Source organism: Poromitra crassiceps (assembly GCF_964638095.1).
Source record: "Poromitra crassiceps genome assembly, chromosome: 8".
Taxonomy (NCBI): Eukaryota; Metazoa; Chordata; class Actinopteri; order Beryciformes; family Melamphaidae; genus Poromitra; species Poromitra crassiceps.
The window spans coordinates 28,870,121-28,891,803 of NC_139629.1; the positions used below are offsets into that span (position 1 = coordinate 28,870,121).

Below are 21,683 nucleotides of genomic sequence, written 5' to 3' on the forward strand. Positions count from 1 at the left end.
ATCAGGATCTACTCTGTGAGGAGAATTCTATACAATTCCTTTGAGCCCAAAACTGTGCAGTCCTGACACAAACCTGCCGAACGCTTGCTCCTGAAATAATGAGGTGTGGCTTTTCAGGTCTTGGGGCTGAGTGGTGAATTAAGCCGTGGAGCAGCAGTGGTCAGTAAAATGGGGGGGTTAAGCAGTGGTTGAAATTGGAGGTGCCCAAGGCTGTCGGAGGAGAGTATAGAGGTGGGACGGGGGTCGGAACATGTCAAACAAGCAGCTTGATTGTGGAGGGACTTGATGCTGAGAGGCCATAGAAGAAAGTAATGCTGTAGTAGCCTACTGCATATTTAGGCCAACTGAAATTCTGGCTTGGGGTTGTAAGAATAACCTTGTGATAAAATAGCAATGACTTATTTTACAGAGAATATATCATTCATCCTCGCCAACTGTGCTATTGCACAGTTGCAGTTGCCCAGTATGAGGGTGTGTGTGTGTGTGTGTGTGTGTGTGTGTGTGTGCGTGCGGGGGGGGGGTTATCTGAACATTCAGATTTCTAGCAATTTGATCAAATAGATCAGTGGTTCTCAACGTGGGGTCAGGGGACCACAGGGTCCTCGAGGGGGGTCACCATGCAAACGGGTGAATTGTTCGACTTCATCATTATTTAATTTACAAGAACACAATTAGAGAATGTAGCAGAATGACTGTTTTGATCACAAGTTTCACTGTTGTCTCTCTACAGTCACAACTCGACACAAATCATATCTAGCAATCAAATATATCATCAGATTTGCATCTCATCAAATGGGGGTCTGTGGCCCTAATGTGAACTAAATGAGGGGTCCTTGATTGATATGAGAACGGTTGACAATCACTGACAATCACTGTAATGACAGTCAGCTAGTGGTGGGTGTATCTTTCACCCCCGTGATGTTGAAGAGGAAGACAATCAGCTGCATTTTTCTCGCTTTAAAACAAGCGAATAGAGAAGGAAAGGAATAGCCTCTTAGTTAATAGAATTGGTGCTCTTTGCTCTATGCATAGACAAATACATAGCCTACAAAATGGGGGGAAATATTTGCAGAAGAAAATGTTTTCTAGGGCAGAATAGATTGTTTTTTTTTTTTATATTGAAGAGTTCAGCATCGGACGCAGGGAACAATATAAGCCATGTGGGGTGGGATTCAAGGAAATGTGTTTTTGAAAGTCGTCTGTTCTCCATCTGAACACGCCAGTTGCCCTCACAGACACGGTGGCCATGCGCCAGCGAAATGAACCCAAAAGGCTACCTACCTACCATACGACCACAAGTGCGCTGCTGAATAAGTGATGGTTGGTGAGTAGGCTATTTTGTCAAATCACCGGGGCTCAGTGGGCAAGACGCCACTCTCCCGTGGCAAATGGTTTTAAAACGAGGCTATCATCCACTTACCCATGTTGTCTCATCGGTTCGTTCCCCCTCTCCGCCGTAGCGCAATCCGCTGCACAGATCACGACTTGCTCAGTGGCGCTCTCCAACAACTGGCACGTAAAGCGCGGAGCAATGCGCGCCTCTCCTTAATAGAACACGGAGGCTGACTCACCTGCCTTCATTCTACATCACAGCCGGCACATCTATAATAACCAATTCAAGTTTGCGCCCATGCTTCCCGACGCAGGGCAACTTTTCAGATCTATCACAAATAACGGTGCCATTCAGCCCATGGCAAGTTCAAAGTAATACGCATGTTCCAGAAGGGTTGCATCCGACCAAAAATGGAGTGCGCGTTGCCAAAAGTGACAGAGGTAAAAACTGGTCTGACTGTGCGGAGTCGCCGTTGGAGACCGCTATCCTCTATGCGCAAACATCCAGAAAAACGGGATTGCAAAGCAGCGATCAGGTGGAGGCAGGCTGCTGCTGCTGCTGCTGCTGGACCAAGCAGGCACTGCCAGGGCGCGTGTGCATTTGCGAGCAGGTTACGTGTGCGCGCCCGAATGCGTGTGGGGGACGCGTGCGTGCGTGTGCATACGCGCGCATATAGTCTCTCTCTCCTCTATCTGTGTGTGTGTGTGTGTGTGTGTGAGAGAGAGAGAGAGAGAGGGCAAGGAGAGAGGGAGGAAGCGCATTCAATGCAGTGTGTTAAACAGCTGCAGGCTGCTGTGACGATTTTCTGTTTTGTTATTTTTTATTTATTTGTATTTTTCATACCTCAGCCCAGCTTAATGTGCAGATGTCTCTGCCTTTATGACGCATGTCTTCTATGCTGCGCAGGACGTGCTGAGGGCTGTGTGTGCTGATCACATGGTGCTGATGATCCCAGCTCATAGGTAATTATTGTGGATAGGATCACTAAATGCACGTTGTTTTAGAGCAAAGGGAAATATCTCATGCTGTGTGACAAGCTTCCCACGCCAACTTTATTTGATTCATCCTGTGGTGAAACAAGCAGGTTATTTTCAAGCTGTTTCCCTCATTAGGCCAACCCATTAGGGAGCATGTCAGACATGAGAAAAAGGCTGTGAAGGTATTCACTGTGTCTGGCTGAGGTGAAATGTTAATTGATTGTCTTTGTATCATGTCAAAACCCCTGTTGTGTCCTCCTGCTAGCAGTCTCTGCCTTTACCATGCGTACCATGTGTTGTTGTGTGGGTTATGTGGAGGGCCACTGTATGTGCTGATCATTAGAGCATTGTGGGTAGCCTGCCCTGAACCCACCAAGTTGCATAATTATTGTGTATGGCATCGGCTAAATGCAAGAGTAAGGGAGAGAAGACAGGCCGTTTGACAAGCTTTCTAGGCCGACTTTTTTTAAATGGTGAAACAAGCAGGTTTATTAGGAGCCGAGAAGGAACTTCTGATGAAGATCCTTTGATCGAAACATCAATAAATTGACCTGGGAGCATGTTCAGTGTGTGGACATGACTTTATTTTTCAAGCTCTGCTGCTGGCCCCTCTTGTATTTGTCCATTTTATTATGATTTTGCTTCTTCATATGGAATCTAACTTTCCATGCATGAAAGTAAACCAAACTTTCTTACATGCTGTAGGTCCAGTCCCATGCCAAACTTCATCAATAGGAATTAGGGCCCTATAGATCTCAACAGTCATGCGATGTTTCTTGACCCAGAAGTGAATTCATTTTCTCCATAGATAGTTTGAAAAATCCTTATATAACGAGTTGTAAGGCTTGAACCAACCAAGCCAATCAGTCTTCCAGAGAATCGTGAGTGACCCTAAAACATTTCACTTCAGCAAAAACAAAAATAAAAGTAAAAAAAAAAAAATCAAATTTTCGATCTTTTTTCCCCCCTGCATTTATTTTTTCATACGAAATCAGTCGCTTTGCAACTTTCACCAACCATGTAGGCCCAAGTGAGCAGGAACTTTTGGAAACTTCGACCTAGTGCAAATTATGAAGTCCATCACTGTTTTTTGCAACAACAACAAAAAGTAAACCCAATTAGTTTTATTTTCAGCTTCAGAGCAGAACAACGCCTTAACACAACCAACAAACCAAGCTAATCCCCAACCCTAAACTTCCCTAACAAAAGAAAAGGAATGATTAAACAAATGACAAGGCTGTTATCTCCTAACCAAAAACAAAAGAAAGGAGGCTACAACTACACTGACACACAGCAACAGGTTCAGCAAGCTGGTCGCCATTATTGGAAGTAGGAGTGAGGGAGAGGGGGGGGCTGTGGTTGTCATCAGCTGGTGTTTAAATCCTCTGCAACAGCCAATCAGCCAGCAGCATTCCAGTCACCTGACCAGACCAATCAGGAGGAACACCACCTGCATCTCATCTCTCAACCACACACACTGGATGCAGATTGCACACACTGAACTGAGGAGGAAAGGAGAGCTGTTAGCGCATTATGACAACTGACAAGTCAAATGACAAACAAATGACCCATGCAGGCTGATAACAACGGTACTATAAACAGCAGCTCGCTAAATAAGTCTCCATTCTTCATGACAAAAATTGACAAAATTATGTTGTCATGATACAGATGAGCAAGGGCACTACTGCCGCCAAGGTACTGCCACAGTGATCACAGTAATGGTTGGATTTCTTTCTGTTTGCACCAGTAAAAGTCTAATAAGATGTCAAATGTCTGTGAATCCACAGATATTTGTCTTATCACGCTATGACCAAAACTCAATGAACTAGCAGCCAAAGAAAAGCATGCACTTGCTGCCGTCATGGTGGCAATACAGACAACATCAGATGAAGTATGTCAAATTTCAGAACGTTATCTCAAAAACTTTTTGATTTTTTTTGACAGTACTTTGAATTCCCTCATGTATATTATTGCAGTCATTGGAAAAAGAGCATCTTTAACATCACTTTTTCCACTTGTGGAGCAATCAATCTAGATCAAAACAAATGACAGACATCTCTTATGTTGTCTCGATGAAGTATGGCAATTCTGATAATTTTGTCTTGAATGCTGAATATTTGACACTAGTTAATCTGCCTGTAAATGCATGGACAGCTCTTACACTCCACCGTGTGACCAAGTCATAGTGTGAAGCCTCCTCTGATTGTCCTACTTCTGAGGTAGCTCAACTAGATTGGGACTTGCCATTGGTGCCAAAGGTTGAGAGTTTGAGTCCCAGTTGATGCTTATGCCTACTCAGGCAGAGACACATGATTTCAAATATATTTCAATGTTTAATGATGTTTTGGTCCGGAAAGTTCTGCTGAAGGACCCTCATATATTTCTCATTCATCTTCCTCCTCTTCTACTTCAGAATGCTCAGCAGCTATAAGCCGTTTCCCTTAGGGAGCATGTCAGACATGATCCAAGCCACCGAGAAAACGCTTGTGAAGATATTCACTAGCTGTGTCTGTATTCACTAGCTGTGTCTGTCTGCTTGTGAAGATATTCACTAGGTGTGTCTGTATTCACTAGCTGTGTCTGTCTGCTAGTGAAGATATTCACTAGCTGTGTCTGTCTGCTTGTGAAGATATTCACTAGCTGTGTCTGTCTGCTTGTGAAGATCTTCACTAGCTGTGTCTGTCTGCTTGTGAAGATCTTCACTAGCTGTGTCTGTCTGCTTGTGAAGATATTCACTAGCTGTGTCTGTCTGCTTGTGAAGATATTCACTAGCTGTGTCTGTCTGCTTGTGAAGATATTCACTAGCTGTGTCTGTCTGCTTGTGAAGATCTTCACTAGCTGTGTCTGTCTGCTTGTGAAGATCTTCACTAGCTGTGTCTGTCTGCTTGTGAAGATCTTCACTAGCTGTGTCTGTCTGCTTGTGAAGATATTCACTAGCTGTGTCTGTCTGCTTGTGAAGATCTTCACTAGCTGTGTCTGTCTGCTTGTGAAGATCTTCACTAGCTGTGTCTGTCTGCTTGTGAAGATATTCACTAGCTGTGTCTGTCTGCTTGTGAAGATATTCACTAGCTGTGTCTGTCTGCTTGTGAAGATCTTCACTAGCTGTGTCTGTCTGCTTGTGAAGATATTCACTAGCTGTGTCTGTCTGCTTGTGAAGATCTTCACTAGCTGTGTCTGTCTGCTTGTGAAGATCTTCACTAGCTGTGTCTGGCTGCCGCTGATGTGAAATGATCATTGTTTAGCTTTGTACCATGTCAAAGCCCCCATTGTGTCCTCCTAAAATGGGCTCTGCCATCTTATTACAAATTGCTACAAGAACATAAAACGTCTTCCTTTCATCCCAACCTGTGTGTGTGCGTTTGTGCTCATACACACATTCTTAATACAAACACTATCATTACATGTTGCCGTTTCTGGAAGATGCCAAGGTTAATTATAAAAGTTGCAAAAAGTTTTCTGTGGGTTTCCAACAATGTAGAAGTGTGTGTGTGTGTGTGTGTGAAAGAGAGAGAGAGAGAGTGTGTGTGTGTGTGTGTGAGAGAGAGGGAGAGAGAGAGAGAGAGAGAGAGAGAGAGAAAGAGAATGTATTCTATTTTGAAGTACTTTGTCGAAGTTCTTAATTTATCGCCGGTCCTTATTTCTTTAAAAGATTTGATTTAATCCCATTTCAGTTAATCACTTCAATTAGTTGTGATTAATTTTTTGGACAGTGTTTACACTCGTCTTCTAATACTAGAATAAGGACCACAATGGAAATAAGCCTTTGGGCTTTATTGTGTTTTTATCCTTTTGATGATTTTTGTATTTTGTGCATCTTTGGGGCCAGTTTATTTTAATGGTCAGTAAATCATTTCAATCACTAGGGGTTCTCAACCCTTTGTAACTTTTGTTAAAAAACTAATCTGTGGACCGTCTGTGCACTTTCCTGAATAAATGAGAGAGAAAAATAGCATGAGCAAAAACACGAGAAAAAAATCAAGTGAGCTTATGCCACTGTCAGCTGTAATGAGCAAAATACATGTCTGCTTAGCCTCAGTGAGACACTTGGGCTTCTGGGAGATAATCACATCCCCTGGTGGTGGGACGCATCAGACGGTGACATGCAGAGTAGCATTCAAAGCTGCTTTCAGTTTGTCCCTTGTCTTTCAGTTTGTCTCTTGCCTTTCAGTTTGTCTCTTGTCTTTCAGTTTGTCCCTTGTCTTTCAGTTTGTCTCTTGCCTTTCAGTTTGTCTCTTGTCTTTCAGTTTGTCCCTTGTCTTTCAGTTTGTCTCTTGCCTTTCAGTTTGTTTCTTGCCTTTCAGTTTGTCTCTTGTCTTTCAATTTGTCCCTTGTCTTTCAGTTTGTCTCTTGCCTTTCAGTTTGTCCCTTGTCTTTCAGTTTGTCCCTTGCCTTTCAGTTTGTCCCTTGTCTTTCAGTTTGTTTCTTGTCTTTCAGTTTGTCCCTTGCCTTTCAGTTTGTCCCTTGTCTTTCAGTTTGTTTCTTGTCTTTCAGTTTGTCCCTTGCCTTTCAGTTTGTCCCTTGTCTTTCAGTTTGTCCCTTGCCTTTCAGTTTGTCCCTTGTCTTTCAGTTTGTTTCTTGTCTTTCAGTTTGTCTCTTGCCTTTCAGTTTGTCCCATGTCTTTCAGTTTGTTTCTTGTCTTTCAGTTTGTCCCCTTGCCTTTCAGTTTGTCTCTTGCCTTTCAGTTTGTCCCTTGTCTTTCAGTTTGTCCCATGTCTTTCAGTTTGTCCCTTGTCTTTCAGTTTGTCCCATGTCTTTCAGTTTGTCCCTTGCCTTTCAGTTTGTCTCTTGTCTTTCAGTTTGTCTCTTGTCTTTCAGTTTGTCTCTTGTCTTTCAGTTTGTCTCTTGCCTTTCAGTTTGTCCCATGCCTTTCAGTTTGTCCCATGCCTTTCAGTTTGTCCCATGTCTTTCAGTTTGTCTCTTGTCATTCAGTTTGTCCCATGTCTTTCAGTTCATCTCTTGTATTTCAGTTCATTCCTTGCCTTTCAGTTTGTCCCTTGCCTTTCAGTTTGTCCCTTGTCTTTCAGTTTGTCTCGTCTTTCATTTTGTCCCTTGTCTTTCATTTTGTCCCTGTCCTTTCAGTTTGTCTCTTGTCTTTCAGTTCATCACTCGTCTCTAACCCAAACCATAATCCTAACCTTAATGACCAAGTTGTTTTACTTGCCTAAACATTAAACATAACCAAAGTTGTTTTATTTGCGTTTAACGAAAGGCAACAAGGTTTTCAATTAATTAATAATTGGAGATTATAGATGTAAAATGCCACGTTTTGTTGTTTCAAATTTATGTTGATATTCTACATATCCCTGGTTTTCAGACAGAGTTGCAGCCAGCCCAGCCTGTGATTGGCCGTTTTGACAGAATGAAGCAAGGTCAACTTGTGTGAGCTGATTGGCTGCATCAGATCGTTCCATCAGTTCATTTTCCAACACAGCGGACAGCTGAGCCACGTCTTAGGATCCACAGAGAAATAGTCCAACATCCCTGAGGCTTCCATGTGTCGCGGCTCCTCTGGGAAGTCTGCAAACTTCTGTGACAACCGGGTCAAAGGTCACAGCACTGGATATGTTGACACGAGGAGAGGCTTCCAAAGTTTCACTATTAGAAGTGAAAACATGTCAAATCCCTCCTTGACTCTTCTGTTCCAGAGAATATGTTTTTTTCTTGAAGCCCACAATTTGATCTAAAAGCAAAAACACTGCTGTTGCTGCCTGGAATTGATATATTGAGCTTAAACAGTATCTTCTGCACAAAATCACAGCAATGCTTAGCAAGAAGGGAGTTCTCTTTTAGAAATGTGTGCACTTCTTTTCTTTTCTTTGTTTAGTTCAAAAAGACGATTAAGCACGAATCATCCACAATTCTTTTTCCAGCCAAGCTGTTGGCTGGAAAAAGCCAATATTAACCAAGGTAATGAAAGTACCGTAGCTGTACCCAGAGGGTTCATATGATCAAGTTAGTATAGCTCTTTATAGAGAGCCTGTACACACCTTCATAGCACCTGCAGTTAGCGGTTACAGTATGTTAGTGGTGATCCATTCAATCATCGTAGGCTACATACAGCATGCAGGATAGAACTTCGACTAAGTACTTCAACACACACATGCACGGAAAGAGCGGGCTTTGTCTAAAAACCAAAGCTTTTGAAGCAAGGTGTGTCCAAACTTTTGAGTGATATTGTATTTATAATTTAATTAACCATCACTGACATAACGGCTGAATTATTCAGGCTCTCTGAAAATGTGTTTCTTCCGGCATAAAGCTCCACAGCCTTGTAATTATCTGCTGCATGTCATGACAGAATAGGCTACTCACCAGTGGGCAGACTGCTTAAAATTCAAACCTTTTCTGAATGAGCCTAATTTGTACTCTTAGAGTAAAAGCTCTCCCCACAGTAATTTAATAATTTTACAATTTTACTTGTATCTCTTAATTTAATCTTGCAAACTGTAATGGGATTGGTCAAATGGTATGAGTATAGTGAAGGCCGTAAAAACGTAGTCAACATGAGGGGGGGGGGGGGGGGTGTTGGGGGGCAACCAAAGACGCCTGAGGGTCTGAGGGAAACTTCATGAATGTGTCTTTAGATTAGGGAACACATTAACTATCAACAATTTGCTTATTAACATAATTTATATTAGTAGTGTATTGATTGATCATTTCAAACCACTTATTAGAAACTTATTCTACCCGTATGGGTTTCCCTCTACAGCATCCTACAGTAAGTAGTGCTTATAACAGTCAGTTTTAGTCTGCTTTGCTCAGGATTACAGTATACTGTATTGTAAGGTGCTAGCATCTCGGACATCTCAAAATAGAAATAGTCCAAACAATTCAAACAAACAATTAAAAACTGAAAGAACAACCGTTTTGCTTTGGAATGAGGAGAAGCCTCGCCTTTCGCGGCAACTGCTGTCTGCATTGAAGAAGCACTAGGCGTATATGTTATGTCTCAGCTGACATAAATTAAACAATTCCCTCAGATTAAATGAACAGAAGCAATGCAATATTTTGCTTGGGAATGAAAAGTGCCTGAAACTGCTGGTTGTTTCCAATGAATCTTTCAGCACCATGGACAGCTCACGTCAGGCCTGCAGAGGGAAAAGGAGCTTGAGAGACGGGTGAGAGACAGTCTAATGATATAATTACCCGCTGGTTTAGAATAACAGCATAAAGCGGCTGGTTCCTACTGTACCTGAGATATTCTCTGGGTACAATAAAATGTGTGTGAATGATTCTATGCTTGTATGTCTGTGCTGGGCCCTTTGGGAAGGCAGCGCCCGTTTCAGTTGAAACAGGGGAAACATTGCTAAGGCCGCCAATGCTCTGTTGTGATGTACAGTTTGCTCCTGTGTGATGTACACACAAAGTGAGAAAGAAAGATACAAAAAGGTCTGTCACTCTCTGGATCTTGTAGAGATGAAGCCGCAGAAGTGATATGAAAAGCTGTAGTTTGTCGAACGGCCACTTGAGGCTGGCTCCAAAAGGGAGTTGTTCGGCATTTGCCTCCATGTTAAAATAGGGTTTGATATAGCTCATTTCACCTTTCATACCAACTGTCAAGGGGGTAAATTTGTATATAACTCACCTGTTTAGAGTAAAATAGATGATAGAAAAGACTGTGTTTTGGGCAGGATTGACAGTTCGCCTGTCCAGTGATCGTGCAGCTTGCTGATCACGGACTAATAGCAGGTGGAGCTGCGGCTGTGTGGGAAACCACTGGCTGCGCGCCGCACAACTGCTCAACTTCGCATCACTGGTGACATCACAATTGCTCGAGATCACGGACCAAAATCGCAGACAGAGCCCACTTACCATCACTGATGACATCATCGAGTGCTCGAGTGCCATCACTGATGATGACATAGACATGATGACATCACAATTGCTCGAGTGACATCACTGATGATGTCATAGACATTGTGATGTCATAGACATTGTGTCATAGACATTGTGACATCATCAGTGACATCACAATTGCTCGAGTGTAACCAAAAACGTGACCAAAATTGCAGAACCCACTTATTTACTACTCTCCCTTTTATGTATATAAGGATGTGTGAATTTGAAAAAGTACAACCTGCTAGAGTGAGACACACTCAAGGCTGGCTCCATAGGGTCCCATTATAAAGGCTGGAAAAAAAAGCAGAAAACCTAAACTGAGATTTCTCAAACAGTACAAAAGACAAATTAAAGCTTAACTCATTGAGTGCCATGGACGAGTATGTTCGTCAATTGGTTTAGTAACGTAGAGTGCCAAGGACGAGTATGTTCGTCAATTGCGTTTTTTGACGGTGGGACGTGCATCAAAGCCAGATCCATCTCCTGTGAAAGTATGGTGGCTGTTGAATGTGTAAAAGCTATTTTAGGGACCCATTAGGTGGCGACAGTGCTCTCCAGATTAGAGAAAGGCGAGGAAAAAAGAGAGAAGAAGTAATGGGGAAACGGAAATCGCATCGATATGCATGAAGCATAACGTTAGCTGTGCCTGTGAACAGCAGTCATCTGCTGCCACAATTGAGCCCCATCCGTGTCCGCTGCGATAGTCAAGTCAAGTCAAGTCAAGTTTATTTATATAGCCCTAATTCACAAGCATGTCTCAGAGGGCTTCACAGAAAGTATGTCTAGCTGATTCTAGCTAACACACAGTAACAAGAATATACAGAATAAAGATAACATTTGAACAATTGATAATATAGAAAATATAGAAATGAAGAGAGAGCAGAGGAGAGAGCAGGAGAAGGGGGGAGAGCAGGGGGAATGTGAGAGAGTGATGGGGTGGGGAGGGAATGGGAGATGTTGGAGGGTATAGGAGGTGGGGAAGGAGCAAGAGGAGAGAGCAGGAGAGGGGAGGGGGGAGGGGTGTGCGGGAGAAGAGAGCAGGGGGAGGGAGGAGGTGGGGAGAGAATGAGAAATATAGACGCACATCTTGCAAACGGACATATGTCAATTTCTAAGCAACCAAACTATGCCTAATTTAATTGGCTGCAAGCCTTTAGTAATGAGTCCTTTTGCCAGATAAGCACATGTTCACATATAGAGCTTATGGGTGCCTTGCTTTAGGGAAGAGTGGGTGCCATGCTTTGAATAGTGGCGAAATACTAAGAGCATGGGAGCCATGCTTTAAATAGTGGCGGAATATTGCCATGCTATGCCATGCTTTAAATAGTGGCGGAATATTGGAGAGGATAGAGTGGGTGACATGCTTTGGAGTAAAATGTGTACTATGCTTTAGAGTAGTGGGGGAAAGGGGGAAGGGGAAGAACACCGGGAAGAGGAGAAAGCAGGAGAGTGGAGGAGGGGAGAACAGAGGAGGAGAGATGAGGGTGCAGGGGAGGGAGAGCCAGGGTAGAGGTAGGGTCTAGGGTTGGGGGAGGGGAGGGAGTAGGATACGGGCCCGGATTAGGGCGAGGGTGGGGAGAAATGGGAAATGTGGAGGAGGAGAGAACAGAGAAGGAGAGGTGGGAGGGTGCAGGGGAGGGAGAGCAGGGGGAATGTGAGAGGGAGGAGAGGGCAGAGAGGAGGAGAGAACAGAGAAGGAGAGGTGGGAGGGTGCAGGGGAAGGAGAGCAGCGGGAATGTGAGAGAGGGGAGAGGACAGAGAGGAGGAGAGAACAGAGAAGGAGAGGTGGAAGGGTAGGGATAGCCCCTCCATATGATTTAGTTGCCGACACCAGTGTCTTTCTGAAAAGTTACATTATTCTCAGCTGGGAGCCGGCGACAGGCTGTGAAAAAGCGGGGTGCAGCAGACTTTTCAGTGCAGAGCACACGCAGAGCAAACGCACTCGCAGCAGAGCCCCAGAGAGACACTCCTCCCACCACGGAGGAGGAGGAGGGGGGGGGGGGGGGGGGGGGGGGCACGCAGGGCACTACAGCATACAACCATTGACAGTAAACAGACCCAGGCAGCAGCAGGCTCGATGCACAGAGACAGGCAAACAAGCTAGAATAGGCTATCTGATGCCCACCAGCAGTAAATCAAGACCAGCAAGAAGGTCTACTGCAACGTGCTCCTGGCCGGCCTACCTGCCACCGACATCCGACCGCTTCAGCTCATTCAGAACGCTGCAGCCCGTCTGATATTCAACCAACCCAAATTCTCTCACGTCACTCCCCTCTTCCAGGAGCTCCACTGGCTTCCCATCTCGGCCCGCATCAAATTCAAGACACTGGTACTGGCCTACAGGGCAGTACACCAGTCAGCTCCCCGGTACCTGCAATCCATGGTCAGGTTCCAAACCTCTCAGCGCTCCCTTCGCTCCTCCACCAGTGCAGGTCGCCTCGCCCCTCCTTCGCTACGGGGGCTCAAAAGTCGCTCATCCCGATCTCGACTCTTCTCGTCCCTGGCACCTCAATGGTGGAACGAGCTTCCACCTTCGGTCAGGTCAGCTGAATCACTGCCGATTTTTCGGAAAAGACTAAAGACACACCTTTTCAGGCTCCATCTGGGCCCTTCTTGATCTAACTTCGTTCTCTCTCTTTCCTTATTTAAAAAAAAAAAAAAAAAAAAAAAAAACTAACCAACCTTGTACCACTGTTCCTTCAGAAGTTGTAGTTGTCATAGACTGTGCTCCATAGTTGATTGCTCTATTGCTGACAAAAAATGTGTTATTGTAAGTCGCTTTGGATAAAAGCGTCTGCCAAATGACGTAATGTAATGTAATGTAAAGGTGTAGGGTCTGCGCACGCAGGGGCCAGCGCTGCTGGTTGCAGCTAAAAAATATTATTTGGCCAAACAAAATTCCTTTGTTTTCACTCTTTTATTGAAGGAAATTATTTTTGAGGTGTCATTACATCAGAAAATATTAGCTTCAGAGTCAATGATGTGCTTGAAATGCTTCCTTTCACAAAAGGCTGAATATCTCAGATTCTAAATTGAAACGTGTCTTTTTGCTCAAAACAACCTATCTTCTCCGGCTCATAACTAAAGAACGGAAAATGGTATCAATAAACTTTTTTTTGCAGATGATAGAAGAGAGTCTCATCGTTCTTTCTGCGTGTTCAGTGTTTACATAGTAATATCACACAATATTCTGTGGGCCTCGAGAAATCACTGAAAACGCTCTGAAACTCTGGCACTGGGAGCGTCCGTTCTCCAAAAGTGGCTGGCACTCAATGAGTTAATTAAGGTGATAGAGTCCTAAAAGTGGATACTTGTTTAAATCTTAAAGCAGCTACGAGCAAGATTTTCAATTGTTATTAAACAGTATAATTATAATATTGATGCATCACATCTTACCTATAATAGTAGCTGAGACCAAAGCCGTGTGAATCGGAGATTGCTCTCTTGATGATTATAGAGTCTGTGTCTGTCTACCGGCGGGCCGGATAAACCCGGAAGTTAAACGAAACGGTTTACGGCAGCTGCCTGCCTTCAACCGTTTCGCTCTGCCTAGCAACAGACCATAAACACGGAGAACGCCATGCAGGGGCTTGCTACTCTCGCGAACATCTCACGTTATATTCTAACAGTTTGTTTGGAAGTTATTTTGTTATTTTGTGGTTATGGCCGAAGTGGCTGCCGCAAACCGTTTCATTCCACTTCCTGATCTGCCCCGGCCGCAGACAGACTAATCGTCAAGACAACACTGGCCGATTCACTCGGGGTTCAAGCGAGTAGTCTCGGCATTGGTCTCGTCTACTATTAGAGGTAAGATGTGATATTAAATATTAAATTTAGACTGTTTAATAACAATCAAAAATCTTGCTCGTAGCTGCTTTAAATGGAGTGTCTATCTTAAAGGCCCCATGTGTAACTTCTGACTCTTACTGACACCGGTGACCGTTAGAGTAACTGCAGTCAGTGGCTGGTCTCATTTTTTACATACAAGTGACATTACGGGACATTCACTCATTGGCAAAACAAAATGTTTAATACACGTTGATTGCTTCCTGATTCTTACACGTAGGGCCTTTAAAGTATGAAGGAGCAGTTAGAGTTCAAAGAGGGCATGGCTTCACCATCAACTGCTGTTTAAAAGTCTGTAGCAACACTGCTCCCTCGTATAGAGTATATATATATATATATATATATATATATATATGTATACTGTATATATATATATAGAGAGAGAGAGTATATGTGACGCAATTCATGAGCAGAACTACTTATTACACTCGGTGCAGGTGTGTGTGGAACGGGAAGCAAGCACAATCTGTTTGTTGAATGTCAATAAGTTGTTAAAACATCATGTACAGACAAAGTGAAACAGTTTGAATTGTTAAATGTCAAATAATGTCAACTAATAAATATGCTGTTGAAATGTTGCAGATACTCTGTAGACTCTCTGTAGGCGGACTCTCCAAATCAAGTGTTACCCACTTTTCTTCCTCACTTTTACAGTGCAAATAACAGCACCAATGGAGAGACATCACATGGGACAGAATGTTGGGGGCGGGGCTAGACAGACTACTGTCGGTTAGCAGATTATGCTGCGATGACATTGAGATTTTTTGATGGCTATGTAAGACTCAGTTAACGGCACTACTGTATGTGTAAGAATCAGGAAGCAATGAACGTGTATGAAACATTGTATAGCCAATGAGTGAATGCCCCGTAACATCATTTAAAAAATGAGACCAGCCGCTGACTACAGTTACTCTAACGGTCACCGGTGTCAGTAAGAGTCAGAAGTTACACATATAGGGCCTTTAACATTGACCTTTTGATGTTATCATATTTAGCGCTGTTATCTGAAACATGAAAGTTGACGAGGGAAATCTCAAATTGCACTTGTATGAGCTTGTATTTACTTACACCTGGCAGTATAGTGTTGGGACTTCTTTTCCAAGGAAATTTGTTATTTCAAAGGAAATTGGCTGCTCAAAAGGTTCCTAGAAGTCGACACAAATTTGCATATATATTTGCTACAGCCCCGGCTCTTACTGTACCCATCAGATATTTACTCAATCTGCATCAAGACCAACAAGGCTATAGACATCCAGCCGTGATCTGACATTTGCCAATAATGACAACATGATGTGAGCAATTTAACAACAATAATACACTTGTAACATTATAGCCTATTTAAAGGCATGTTGGAGATCGTGTCTGTGTCAAATCCAAGTGCTATAGAGACAGTCCGCATGTCTGGGAACGCCCATACAGGCTCTAGGAACGCCCACAATAGACGCTGGTTAGCTGGCTCAGCCTGGCTGGGGGCGTGGTCAGGGTGGGGTAAAACCCCCCGTTCTATCCATTCAGCAAAGTTAGAATTTAGCTGATAGCCCAGCCCAGGCAGACACGATCAGGGATTTAACCACGGCAGTAAACGCACATCTGAGCAGACGTCTTGTGTTCTGCTCTAGAACCCCCAAACCTGTAGTTTAGAGCCGCAGAACCGTCTTTTGGTGAGTCAGCCCATGAGATATATCGGCGGTTTTACCCCACTCGCTCGCCAGCCGTTTCACATTTTGTGGGACATGCGGACTGTCTCTATAGAAAGTAGATGTAAATATGATGCAAATCCGATCTAATCCAGACGTGTGCTGGCACAAAAGTGAAAGTCACATGATGCCAACCCACAAGTTTCTGCAGATGATGTTGGCATTTTGACTGGTGACAACGAGGGAAAAGAGGCAAATTGTGACCTTTTGGACTGACATAACTTCCCTTGTGTTAGCAGTATTATGTTAGCCTGATATTCAAACTGCATCGTCAGTTCATAAACTCATGGCCTCTTCGTCTGAGATTGCGCTCACTTCAGAGCATTTCTATGAGGGGGTGGACTTCGGTCTTCCCTAACCAATCGGCAGGCAGCCGCAGGCAGCAGTCTTGCTAGTCACAAGCACAAGCTAACGTAGCTGGCTAATGCTAGCCAGTTTCGTTAAGCAGCTAAAGTCGGCCGACTTTACTACTTGTCGTTTAAACGTGAGTCTTATCGTACACTGCAGTAACTAATAAGACGTTAGTTAAAATGAAAAAGTACAAAGTTGGCCAAAGGTGGTTGCTTAACGTGGAGAAGCTGGCTAGCATTAGCTAGCTACGTCATGTACGGAGAGCAGAATATCAGTAACGTGCTTTACTCTTTACTTTACGTCTGACCAGGAAGTTAAATGTCCGTCACATAAACCGGTCCGTGCGGGGAAATCAATCTGCTTTGGCCACAGCTTGTTTCTGTTGTGCATGACTGATAACAGTGTTCGTCAATCAGCGCCCGTCAATGGATTTTCAACCGGAGAAAAGGCGTTTGCACGTGGCGATTCCAGACCAAGAAGAGCCAAATTCACAACTGTAGAGTGGGCGTGGCTTCGAAGGTCTGGAGCCAGGCTAGTATATATATATATATATATATATATACATAATATAATAATATATATTATGTGTGTGTGGGGATCCTGAACAAACAGCCATTAGTGTGCCAGAAAGCACAACACTGCCTCCTCTGGCTGGTTTGGACTCTTCAATGCTGCATTGTATTAGCTGCACTTGCAAATGTATCCACCAACCCTCAGACTGCTCCTCTCTGTTTGGGCAGCAGAAAAATAACCGAGGCAAATTATTTGTCAAGTCAGGTTGTAATTTACTGCAATAATCCAATATTCTTGCACATAATAATATATGTCCCTCACGTTGTTGCTTTGCCAATCACAAGTAAAGCTGATATAAATGATTGAGATTGGCTGTAAAAATAATAGCAATAAGAGGGATTTCTCAGATGACATATTTATTTCTTTGACGGTTAAAGTATCGAAAGTTGGCACCAAATCTCTTTCAAAATTTGAGTACCAGAGGAGGCCAGTCCATAGAGGAAAGGTCAGCCCAGGTAAATGTCCCCCCTCCACACACACACACACCCACACTCACTCACACACACACACACACACACACACACACACAATCACTGACTCTGTGAATAGAAATGCAAATACCAATGGGCATGTGAATAGAGGTGAATATTACGGGGCTGAGCTTAGAAAGGGCTTGTGGAAGACCATTCTAACCTGTGGAATTGTGGATTGTGCATTGGTGTCTATTCAACTTTTTTTTTAGACACTTTTCAATTGATCTTTTTGGTCCATTATGATTTTCTTTAAACCTTTGAAAACCTCAGTGTCCTTTATAAAAAATGATGGAAATCAGAAAATCCAAACGCCTAAACTGCTCCTCCAAAGGCAAGCGGGAAACCAGACCATAATGTTATTGACATCAGGGATGCCAATCAGAGTGCTTCTCTAGTGGTAGCGAGTGTAATGATATTGATAACAGAGAATGATTCAAGTTGCAAATTGTGAATAAAGCCAACAATTTACTACACATAAAGAGAAATCTACAGTACTATGAGCACTTCACCACGTTACCATTTTGACCTTCCTGTACGGATGTGTATGCGTTATGTGCACACCAATTGCCCTACACAGGGATTCCAATAATTATGTCTGTGTGAGATGTTGAGTCCATACTTTAGTGTGGATCAAGACCGGTGGATGAGCAACTCTACAGGTAACCTAACAACTCTACAGGTAACCTTACAACTCTACAGGTAACCTTACAACTCTACAGGTAACCTTACAACTCTACAGGTAACCTTACAACTCTACAGGTAACCTTACAACTCTACAGGTAACCTTACAACACTACAGGTAAGCAACTCTACAGGTAACCATACAACTCTACAGGTAACCATACAACTCTACAGGTAACCTTACAACTCTACAGGTAACCTTACAACTCTACAGGTAACCTTACAACTCTACAGGTAACCATACAACTCTACAGATAACCATACAACTCTACAGGTAACCTTACAACTCTACAGGTAACCATACAACTCTACAGGTAACCTTACAACTCTACAGGTAAGCTTACAACTCTACATGTAACCTTACAACTCTACAGGTAACCTTACAACTCTACAGGTAAGCTTACAACTCTACAGGTAACCTTACAACTCTACAGGTAACCTTACAACTCTACAGGTAACCATACAACTCTACAGGTAACCTTACAACTCTACAGGTAAGCTTACAACTCTACAGGTAACCTTACAACTCTACAGGTAACCTTACAACTCTACAGGTAAGCTTACAACTCTACAGGTAAGCTTACAACTCTACAGATAACCTTACAACTCTACAGGTAACCTTACAACTCTACAGGTAACCTTACAACTCTACAGGTAACCTTACAACTATACAGGTAACCTTACAACTCTACAGGTAACCTTACAACTCTACGGGTAACCTTACAACTCTACAGGTAACCTTACATCTCTACAGATGACCTTACAACTCTACAGGTAACCTTATAACCTTCCAACTCTACAGGTAACCTTCCAACTCTACAGGTAAGCTTACAACTCTACAGGTAACCTTACAACTCTACAGGTAAGCTTACAACTCTACAGGTAACCTTACAACTCTACAGGTAACCTAACAACTCTACAGGTAACCTTACAACTCTACAGGTAACCTTACAACTCTACAGGTAACCTTACAACTCTACAGGTAACCTTACAACTCTACAGGTAACCTTACAACCAAACAGGCTGCCAGAAGATTCCGTGAAGTGTTAGGAGAGATATCCTATTAATGGACAGTCTGTCACGGCTAACCGGTTGTATTGCTGCCATTTCCTCTGATGGGAAAACAATGTAACGTCAGCGCGCTGGGTCTGGTAAAGGCTTTTGTGATTTGAAGAATTTGGACAGTGCCAGTAACATTATATTGCATCATTTTGTTTTATGCATAAAACAAATGCACTTTAATATTGCTAGTTTAATTGGAGATATTGAAAACATTACAATGTTTTCTGCCCTATAAGCCCATAAGCTAAGCATGGAACTGTAAATCAGTCCAGTCAGTCAGTCAGTCAGTCAGTCAGTCAGTCAGTCAGTCAGTCAGTCAGTCAGTCACCCATTATGGAAAGGGTTTAGTCAGAAGCTTGGGGGGTTTTCTTGAGTGGACTAAATGGTGCATGTTAGCTTTGACATAAATTATGAACACGCTAATATATTCTTGAACACTGTAAACAGAGGTCAGTGAAGCAGATAAGGTCACATTATCATATTAAAGCCACCTCCCATCTTCTCCAGTGAAGGTTTATCAATACATAACACATGATAGTGAAGTGTGATTATTCCAGTGCATGATTTTGCATTCGGTTTGTGCCCCCTTTCCCCCTCAAAGCAATCAAATATGACTGCCAGTTGAAAGTGGACAGCATACAGATCCTTTCCAAAAAATTTGAATATCATGGAAATAACATGGATGACCGTGGGCTTCAGCGGATTGTCAAGCAAAGACGATTCAAAAACTTGGCAGAGATTCAGAGGGAGTGGACTGAGGCTGGAGTCAGTCATAACTGAGAAGTAACTGCTGTTTTTCTTCACACTATTCTAAGTTCTTGAAATACTGTTTTGGGGGTTTTCTGGAGCTTTTCTGGACTATGAAAAATGAAACAAATAAAGGCTAGAAATATTTCACTTTGTGTGTAATGAATCTATAATCTATGAAAGTTTCACTTTTTGAAAGGAAGTATGGAAAAAAAACTAACTTGTTTTGATATTCAAATGTTTTGGAAGGGATCTGTACATCATAGACTGAGAGGCCATAGTGGAGCGTCTGCAGGCCACAGTATTAGATGGCACTGTTGAAAAAGAGGAAAGTAAAATAATGTGGGAGAGATGGAAAAACCCCGGCAGAAAGAAGACGTTTTTAGATGTACTTTTCTGCCATTGTGAGCTGTACTGGGGGCAATTAGCCATGTCCATTTCCGTTTTACCTGCATGAGTGCAGACTTCAGTGGCGCTTACCTTGGCCTGTCACAGTGAACACATTCCACCAAAATACATTAGTCCTTTAGAGGCATCGCCATCTGACCTTCCGTTTCCCACAAAATGTCAACATTTCCACTAACGACTCCGAGCAAAGGCAACAGGGTGGTTTGAGCGGACCAGCTTTTCAGCCTCCCGATGTGGGGCCATTTTTAACCCTGACCCAAAGTAAACCCCAAGACAGCTCAGTTCCCAGTTGGTGCTGCAAGAAGTTGGAGATTGTTTTAGTGATTTTTTCATTTATCCATTGAGGATAAAGCAACAAGGACTTCCTTTTATACAAACCCAAAAAGAACAGCTTAGTGTACTTTCTTCTGAACGCAAGATGAAGTTTCAGTTTTTCAATTTGTACAATTTTATAGGCCTACAGGTTAATCTTAATAGAATCTTCAGACTGTATGTGTGTTGATGTGTGTTGGTGTGTGTGTGTGAGCGTGAGTGTGTGTGTGTGAGAGAGAGAGAGAGAGAGAGAGAGAGAGAGGGAGAAAGAGACAGAGACAGAGAGAGAGAGAGAGAGAGAGAGAGAGAGGGAGAAAGAGACAGAGACAGAGAGAGAGAGAGAGAGAGAGAGAGAGAGAGAGACAGGCAAAGTGAAAGAGGGCAGTTCTCATCAATACAGGAGAGAATTCTCTTCAGTTAGGGTGGGACTGTATCAAAATCTAATGTCACAAATCACGAAAATAATCACAATTAACAATATTATCACGATAATCATCTAAATATGCTTAAAACTCTTTCTATGCGCTAAAACAAACGGAATCACTTTACCTTACATTTTGTTAAGAAACAAATATCTTTCTGTTGTTCCTTATAATAAGGACAAAAATCAGATGTATCGAAATATTATGGGTTTGAAAATAAGGAACCCATAATATTTCCACACATCTGATTTAACTTAACAGGAAACAGCGGGAAGACATGTTGACGACGATTGACTGGAAAGACGTGCACTCCCACTTGTGGCAAATCAAAATAAAACTGGAAATCAATAGGACCGACTTGTTAGTGAGCTAAGTAAGTTAGACAGCTTTTTCAGGTCACTCGATCGTGACTTGATATTCTTTCTCATGTGACAATATTCACGATTTTACTGTACGATGAATGGAAATTTACCACGATACAATTATATTGAGTGTTTATTATCGCGATAGACAATAATCCTATCATTGGAGAGCCGTGTGCATGTCTGTCCGTCCGTATGCAGAAACACGGTGGGGGAGGGGGGGAATGCACCCATAGGGGGCGCTACAGCAATGTTTTAGATTTTAAACGGCCATGAATCGCACACCATTGCTCCGATCGGCTCCAAACCTAGGGAGTGCACTGCCGAATTTTGTGAAATTCGCACAGCACCACCTACTGGCAACACAAAAAGCAGTTTATCTCTGTTCATCCGATCAACTTCAAACTAGGGGAGTGCACTGCTGGGAACGGGGAACCTGACGGAGTGTGGTGCCCAATTTCAGACACATGCATAGTCATAGCGCCACTTACTGGCAACACAAAAATCGGCTCCAGTCTCCACTCTAGTATCTTATATTGTCCCAGCTAGTCTTCGGAAAAGAAAAGTCGCCATTCTCTCTGTGTGTGTGTGTGTGTGCAG

The 21,683-nt window shown here is 43.0% G+C and overlaps 1 protein-coding gene across 1 annotated transcript in view; it reads right to left on the minus strand.

Annotated features, from left to right (window-relative positions):
- Positions 1 to 21,683, minus strand: part of lrrtm4l1 (leucine rich repeat transmembrane neuronal 4 like 1) — a gene marked incomplete at both ends in the record, with an annotated part of 125,967 nt that overhangs the window by 68,495 nt on the left and 35,789 nt on the right. The gene's annotated exons all lie outside the window — the stretch shown is intronic.